The sequence below is a fragment of the Austrofundulus limnaeus genome, unplaced genomic scaffold, assembly GCF_001266775.1.
Source record: "Austrofundulus limnaeus strain Quisiro unplaced genomic scaffold, Austrofundulus_limnaeus-1.0 Scaffold27, whole genome shotgun sequence".
NCBI classification, from domain to species: Eukaryota; Metazoa; Chordata; class Actinopteri; order Cyprinodontiformes; family Rivulidae; genus Austrofundulus; species Austrofundulus limnaeus.
The window spans coordinates 1,363,422-1,371,382 of record NW_013952429.1 but is presented as its reverse complement, the minus strand read 5'-3'; the positions used below and the strand labels follow the sequence as shown (position 1 = coordinate 1,371,382).

Genomic DNA, 7,961 nt, shown 5'->3' with positions numbered 1-7,961 from the left:
TTAATACGTCACTGCTCTGTGTGCGTAAAGACACAACTGTCCAAACTGTTTATGGACTTCAGCATCAGCTTCAGTTTACAATTAAACTTTGGATTAAATATGACTTTATGGATTAGGAAAAAAATTTAATTGCTTCCAAATGTAAGAGCTTGAACTCATCTACTCTTGCTCCAGTTTGAAAAACATCTGAAACATTTGAGTTTGTTGTAAACATTATTTAAAAAGGTGCATGAAAACATTATTGTGCATGATAAATATATAGAAAATAATGCATTCAGTATATGAACATATGCGACTGGAACAGATTCGTTTGTAGTCTTTATTTCAAAAATATTACACTTCATTTATTTACATGACAGAAACAAAATAGATGAAAAACCTTATTTTTTTACTACCCAACAAATAACAACCAACTGCACTCAGATCAATAATTGCATGTTTTAAATTCAATTTATTTAAAGGGCAACAATTCACAACAAAGTCATCTCAGGACATGAAGCAAACAGGTACAGATCAGCCGATCTGACTCGGTCCAAAACAYGCTTATATCCGCTTTGTTAATCCTCTGTGATCAGGAATAACAGTTACATAAAATCTGCTATTTCAAATGTTTTCTTGATGTAGAAATCCGCCATCTTGTCAGCAGATAACCTGCAACTTTGTTAGTGGCCCTGACCACACAGGTTTTCCAATTACAAATGTGTGTTGCTGTTAAATAAACAAATAAAAAACTGTAAACGTGGAACCGTTTCTAGAAAAGTCCTTATCCACAAAAAAAAAAAGAATTAAAAAGAAACCTGAACAATAACCATTCCTATGTGAATGTCTTCAAAGTGCTTCTGGTTGTAACATGTTACACATGAGGTTTTAGAAGGCGGGTTATAAAAGTGCTCCTCTGATTGGACGACTCTTGTGGTGAGAAATCTTCATGGTGCGATACACGACTTACCTGTTTGATCAAACGAGCCGGAATACCACAGGATTTCACCAACACCCTGTGAAGTTAACACAACAAACCAGAAGTCAGCTTCTGACTCTGATCTATACGCCGGATGATGCAAGTCATCTACCAGCCAGTCTCTCTGAGGTACTTCAGGCCCTGCAGGTCATATATATTTTAGGGCATCATCAAAAGACTTCATTCTTAGAAAAACAAAAAGTCCTTTGCTCTCCCTTTACCCCCCCAGACTGGATTTAACGCTGCTCTCCTCAGGCGAAGCAGCTGATTTATTGACAATATGCTGCCATGGCTGAGTGTTTTAAAAGCAGGGGATTTTTTTTTTTAAACCCAAGCATTTCATGGACTTTGAACCACGAGACACCGTGGAGAAGGGAATGGAGAACTCATGACCGCCAACAAGCAGGACAGGCGAAGAGGCATGGTGCCCCCCCCCCCCCCCCCMCCATCAGCTCGCTCTGTGGGACGCTTTTGTCCGATAAGAGATCACGCACCGCACCCGATTCAAGTCATGTGCTACTCGTTGCATGACGAGCAACACAACAGGGATGTGTTCGCTGATTTCTGAACGTGTGTGTCGGAGGCCGTCTTCCTCCCCCGTTTGTCTGCGTGGACGTCTCTGCTGCACAGCCGAGGCATGAACGCATGTGTTGGACCGGAGAGGAAGCTGCTCRTGTCCCTGCGAGTGGGTGAACGGGGGGTCTGGGTCAGGGTGTTTCGGTACTCCGAGACCATAACTCTGCTCCGGGGGAATCTCGCTCCACGCCCACGCTTTTTCGTTCTATTAAAGTCTGGGCCGTATCAACATTCCTCAAACCCTATGGCGACTCACGCACACGCGCAATATATTACTGCTGAGAGGAACGTTCGTACGGCCGCTGACAAGACGATTTGTCAGCTCTAGTCGGGGTTAAAAGTTCAGACTTTACACGAGGCTCTATGGGATCTTCCAGGTGACTGAATCAGGGTAAATCCTGGTTCTGTCGCACTTTAGTTCAGTTTAAGATTAGACTTTAGAAATGCTTGACCAACACTCGCCTCAAACTTAACGGAGCTTCAAGAACTTAAAAGTTATGTTTTTTATGTAAAATGCATTCGTGCAACCCAAAGGGAGTTAATCCCTCAACTTCCTGAGTCTTGACGTTCTTCAGTTGTACAGATCTGACTCTATTCATGCTAGTTTGGCCTGTTTCAAACAAAGGATTAAAGCGGATTATATCACTGTGCCRCGACTGTTGGAAGGAAACTAATTTGGTCATTAAAACAGGTTTGCGTATGTACATATCTGAGGAAAATTGTTACATTTTTGCAACATTCCTGCAATGGTTTTTTTAGTGTGATTTAGCCGCAAAACATCTCATTTGCTGTACGTCTTAGCTTGATTGCAGTTTACAACTTGAGTGCTGTTTGTTCAGACATTCAGGTCAGGCGGGTTATATTCGCAGAGGGTAACCATCTAACTCAGGGGTCTRCAACTTTTACGATCAAAAGAGCCACTTCTGCTCCTTGGCTCACTAATAAAATGTGTGCAGAGCCACAAAACAAGCTACAGCTGTGATTACCAGCTGGTGGTCCGTGGGCCTTTTCGAGGCCATTTTGGGAACCTTTACAGCCAGTGAAGGTGACATTATAAAACTAAAAAATATGTTGTGAATTTTATTATTTATCATTATTTTTACGCATCAGGACAAATGAAAAGACCATATTCATGTAAACAAGAAAAATACTGTATATAGTTTATACCAAATTTCATAAAAACTAGTACAACTATTCAGACATATTTTTTTCCTAATTCTTGTTATCATGTAGTCTTAAAATTCATTAAAAGGTAATTCTGATGGATTAGAGAGAAAGATCATAGAAAGAAAATGGATTATTTAAGTAAACTAGCATGAGCTAACGTTTTACTTTTTGTATTAGTAGTATTGATCACATATTTGCATCCAAATAGATTTTGTTGTGGTACGTAGAAAAAATTTCAGCAGATAATTTTGTGTAAAGGTCAAATATTGTTTCATGTACACAAACCTTTTCATTGTATCACTGATGTTGTTGCAGTAGATCCGGTATAGGAGGGGAGGGATGGGAGGGATTTTGGGTGTGTGTGTTCTGTTTTGTGTTCTTGTTAGTTTGTTTTTTTTTTTCTGTAGTTTGTGTTAAAAAATAATAAAAAGACTTTGATCAAATTGATTTTGTTGTGAGTATAAAAAGAAACAAAAAAAATTCTATTATGTTTGGTCACATTTTCAAGCAGCCATTGCAGACAAAAGAGCCACACGTGGCCCCAGAGCCTCAGGTTGCTGACACCTGCTCTAACTCCACAACCTAGCTTTTCTTTTCTTTTTTTGATAGCTTTCAGAGATTTTGAAGAGACTGACTTCTTCAGTCCCAAAGTGGCTTCACACCTTTGCATTATTACACAAAAAACACTCAACAAGCGATAAGGAACTAAAAACTGTCCAAGCTTTACCAGTTCGGATCATTTGAAGTGCCAGTTCTGTGAAAAGATCATCAACTATTAATATAATCTTGGTATGAAAAGTAAGGAAACATGTGTTTAGTTGATTATTTGTTGTAACAATGCTTCTTGGCTATAAATCTTATAGCGGGCACCTGACTGGCAGCACCTGGATGAACCAGRAGCTCAAAACAAGAGTCAATAGCAACAGCAAAATAAGCTGTTTGGCAGAGAAGATTTAGCAAATTTTTCATGTGCACAACCCACATACTCAGCTCTACTGCTCATCCCACAAATGCATGTTCCTTACAAATGTGGCACCATTTAAAAGTGAAATTACCAGGCTTTCSAACATAATAAGATTTRCTGCTAAGAAGCGTTGTTACAGCAAATAAATAATCTACMAAACACAAATTTCCTTACTTTTGCGCTAAGTTTAGGCACAGTAATAATTAACCGTATAGAAATATTGTTACATTCAGCCGGAAACTGCAAAATGCCTAAATGCAGCCACACTTAATCCTATTTAAGACTAGAAAAAAACACCACTTAATGCCCTATCACAAATTATATTTAAGATAAATTGATTTGGATGGACATGACTTCATTCCTTTTTAACTCCTTGATTTTTTTAGTCGTGTAACTGAAACAACATAAACATGAGAATCACTTACATGAGGCGAAACGCACACGATAAATCATTAAAGTCATCAGGTTCTCATAYATTTCATCATTACACATATACAGATGATTGGATTACATGTAGCTGCAGTTTGTTCAGTAAACAGAAACAGTTTTACACTRAAAACAGACACATTCTTCGTGTTTCTGCTAAGGCTGGCGATTACATAACACATTCACACATGTAGCGTCTGTCACACACACACACCTGTAGCACAGTCCATCACACACACTCGCAGTCTCTCTGTTTACACAGACAGATCAATCCAGCTGATCCAAACCTTGAGCTCGACCTCCTCCCCCCGACGGAGCGAGCTCCTGTTAGAGGACAGGCTCACTTTACTGCACACAGAGCACATTTATTTAGTTTGCACATACCATATCTATGAGTGAGTGCGTGTTTGCGTTAAAGAGGTCACATGAAATAAGAATAAAAAGGTGGATCCATGTATGCAGAGACCCATAGACTGAATGATGGAGCTGTGTTCTCTTTTTATACGGTTTTATACCTTTTATTTCCACAGTTTTTCCCACCTGTGCTTGCAGCTGCATGCCCACACACACTGCACGTGTTTGTGTGTGTGCGCGTCTCGTGGGTTGTAACTCACTCTGACTGGAAGCCGAGGCCCCTGGCAGGGAGCGCAGGGGTCCCGGCAGGTCTCGGCAGAGCCCTAAAGAAGCTCCAGAGCGCAGCGCAGCTCCTCCGGTGGTTGCGGGACCCGTCTCCGTGTCACGCCGAGGGGAAAAYGCTCGCAAGAAGTCCTTCCTGGGAGGCCTCCAGCGTGACGGAACAGAACAATGTCATCACGTCTTATTATTGGCAGCRGTGTTGGCCCCACATTCGATTCTGAGCCACTGGGCGAAGCTGATCCACGGACGTTTATTCCATTTGATTTGTACAGTGTTGCCATGTTGCCATGATGGATGGCTACAAGAACGCTGCTGCAGGCTTAGGGGAGCAGGCAACACTGTGGCACCGCTTTAATCTTCAAATCTGCTCCTTATTGCTTCTCATGGTTTTTATTTATTTATTTCCTTTTTTAAGATTAGCTTARCAGCTAAAAACTGAAATAAAAACAGATTAAAACTATTAAAAATGGTCAAAACTGTTCTAAAGTTAAATAAAATGATAGCATTTTGCTGTATTTGACAATTTTACAATCTTAGCAGCTCTGCTGTATTTTTATTTAACTCAAATTGAAAAAAAGAGATATTTTGTGTGAACTGATACACTACTGGCTAACATAGAAAAGCCATTAGCTTCAAGGTTGAAAACCACACAAGCCATGCAAAATTGATTGCTGTCAATCTGTGCATTAAGCAGTTATTTTTATTTGTTTTTAACAAGTGCAAATAGTGACAACAGCAGCCATCTGCAGCCTGAGGCCATTCAGCAGAATTATCATCATATAACTTTCTCTGAGATTCATACTCACCATAATACTAGAGTGCTAAACTTTGTCAAATGTGCAGCATGGTAAAATAGTGTTCACATAAAGCCCTAAAAAACCTCTGAGACTGGTGCTGCTTTTCAGTGAACTTGTCAGTCCTGTCACTAACACACATTTCTTCAAACAGCCAATATATTAATTCTTCATAATAATTCCACTGAACCCTGGTGAAAAACATCTGAAGTTTCCTTTTTAAACTTTGCCTATGTTGCGTCACAATAAAAAAGCAAAACCAGCTTTAAAATAAAAGACGTTTTGAATAAGAAAGAAAAAAGTGTAATTCAGAGCAGTCGGCCCGTGACAGCAGCRTGGTCACTGCAGGGAATGCTCAGTCCCAAGAAACAGAGAAAAAAATAAAAATATTTGCTTAACATGTCTGCTTTCGTAAGTTGAAAGTCTATACGGTTGGAAAAATATCCCAGGAACCACTGAACAGATTTAACTAATACTCTCAGACAGCAGTCATTACATGCATTTCTACAACTGGTTCATTTTRGAAGTTAATCCAATTCAAAATGGCCGCCACAGCTAATGGATTAGCCAACACAAACATGGGTGTAAATCAGTCAGTTTCACAGATATTGAGCCAAACTTTGATGTGGCAGTAGCTGACAGTAGCTGCGTTTCCATTGACCATGAAAATGCGCAAATTCGAATTTTGAAAAAAAAATTTGCTCAATGGAAACACGTCAATTTCGGGAAAAAAATTACGTTTTTTGACAAACTGTTTTTGCGCTAGGATGAGGTGGTTTTTCGGCCATATCGAAATTGGTGTTTTTCGCAAAACTGCAATGGAAACACTTTTTTCGCATCACGGGAGTCACGTGATCAACAACCGGCTGTTTCTACTGGCGAAAAAGACGACGAAGAAGAAAACAGGAAGTAGAAGTAGTAGTAATATCACAGAAGTAGCAAAAGAAAATAGTAAACTCACCGACTACAATTTCCCAAAAAAAACAGCATACGTAGCCACTCCCAAGTAGGGGCTTGTCGCTGKAAAGCTTCAATAAAAGATGCCGACGTCTCCTCTGATGATGAGCGCTAGTGTCGCAGTAGCAACATGCTATGTGTTTACATGGCCGCCATGTTTGTAATGACTTATCATGAGAACAAGCGTACTCACGCATGACTTTAATAGCATTTCTTACTTAATGGAAACCCGCAGTTGCGAAACTGTGTTTTTCGACATTAACAGAATATCGACAAAGTTTTGCGCATATTTGCAATGGAAACGCAGCTAGTGACTCACAAAACACACTGACAAATTACAAAAACGACTACAAATCTGACGGACAGGTGAAACACAGGACGCTTAAGTTCTGGAAGTCGATGAAAACTTTAGCTTTTTATTTATTGTATTCTTCAAAACTTATCTTAATTAAAAAGAACAAACTGGAACAATCACTTCCACGGGTAGCACTGATCAGATCTGGAATCCTAATCAGAAATACGTCGATGAGTCACTGAAAGACAAAGCTGACTGGAAGAAAGATGTGGACACGAGGTGAGGAGATGGAAAGAGAAGAGTATGGTGGCCTGAGATGAAGATGGAGCGGGGTGCAGAGGAGGGTGTGTTGAGCCGTAGAGAGAGCAGGGTTATGGCCTGGACTCTGACCCAGATTATAAATATGTTCCCTGACAACCCGATCTGACCGTGGCGCTGTGTGGTCTTCCCTTCGCTTGCGGACACATGAAGACCACACATCTCTCCCCGTACCGCCGGCCCGACAAGTCTGAACACGTTCATTAAAAGTTGAAAATGACGAGTCGCGGCCGGAGGATCAGACGAGTCTATTAAGGGATTTACAAAAACCCCACATTAGCATACGGACAAGCTTATTAAAACAAAGCAAAAAAAGRTTCAGAAAACTCATTGTTCAGCCTTCTCAGTAAAACCATTTTCCTTTTAGGCAGAAGAATTCTGTAATTCACAGAAGTAGGCAGAAAATTCCCGTTTAACAGAGAAGAACATTGGCTGAAGTCTTTGGCTGAGGTTGCTGGCACTCATCTCCTTTTGCTTTAGCTGGTTTGCTGGCAATGCCTACGCCTATTTAGTTATTTACCGGCCAAGTGAGAGCTTTAACCAAGCCAGATCCTTTAGAAGATATTAAAAAAAGAAAGAAACAGTTGTGGGTGTATGGCTGAGTTAATGGGATTATTTTTTTTAATCATGTTAATATTTCATTTAAAAGTTTTACGTAAACAAAACTGTATCACAATCATTTATCACAGTTCTGATGATAAATGAGAAAATGAGAAGAAGAACACGTATTTATCTTTACAGCTGTGATTATCATCTTTTTGGACGGCTGGTTATTTCAGTATACATGTCTTGAGTTTATTTTCCTTCTCTGGATACACACACACACACACACACACACACACACACACACACACACACACACACACACAC

The 7,961-nt window shown here is 40.0% G+C and overlaps 1 long non-coding RNA gene across 2 annotated transcripts in view; it reads right to left on the bottom strand.

Annotated features, from left to right (window-relative positions):
* Positions 1–431: 431 nt before the first annotated feature.
* Positions 432–7,961, bottom strand: part of LOC106515223 (uncharacterized) — a 30,774-nt gene continuing 23,244 nt past the window's right edge. For both annotated transcript variants that reach the window (XR_001309974.1, XR_001309973.1), the window contains one exon: positions 432–995. This is a non-coding gene — a long non-coding RNA (uncharacterized LOC106515223). The remainder of the gene's footprint in view (positions 996–7,961) is intronic.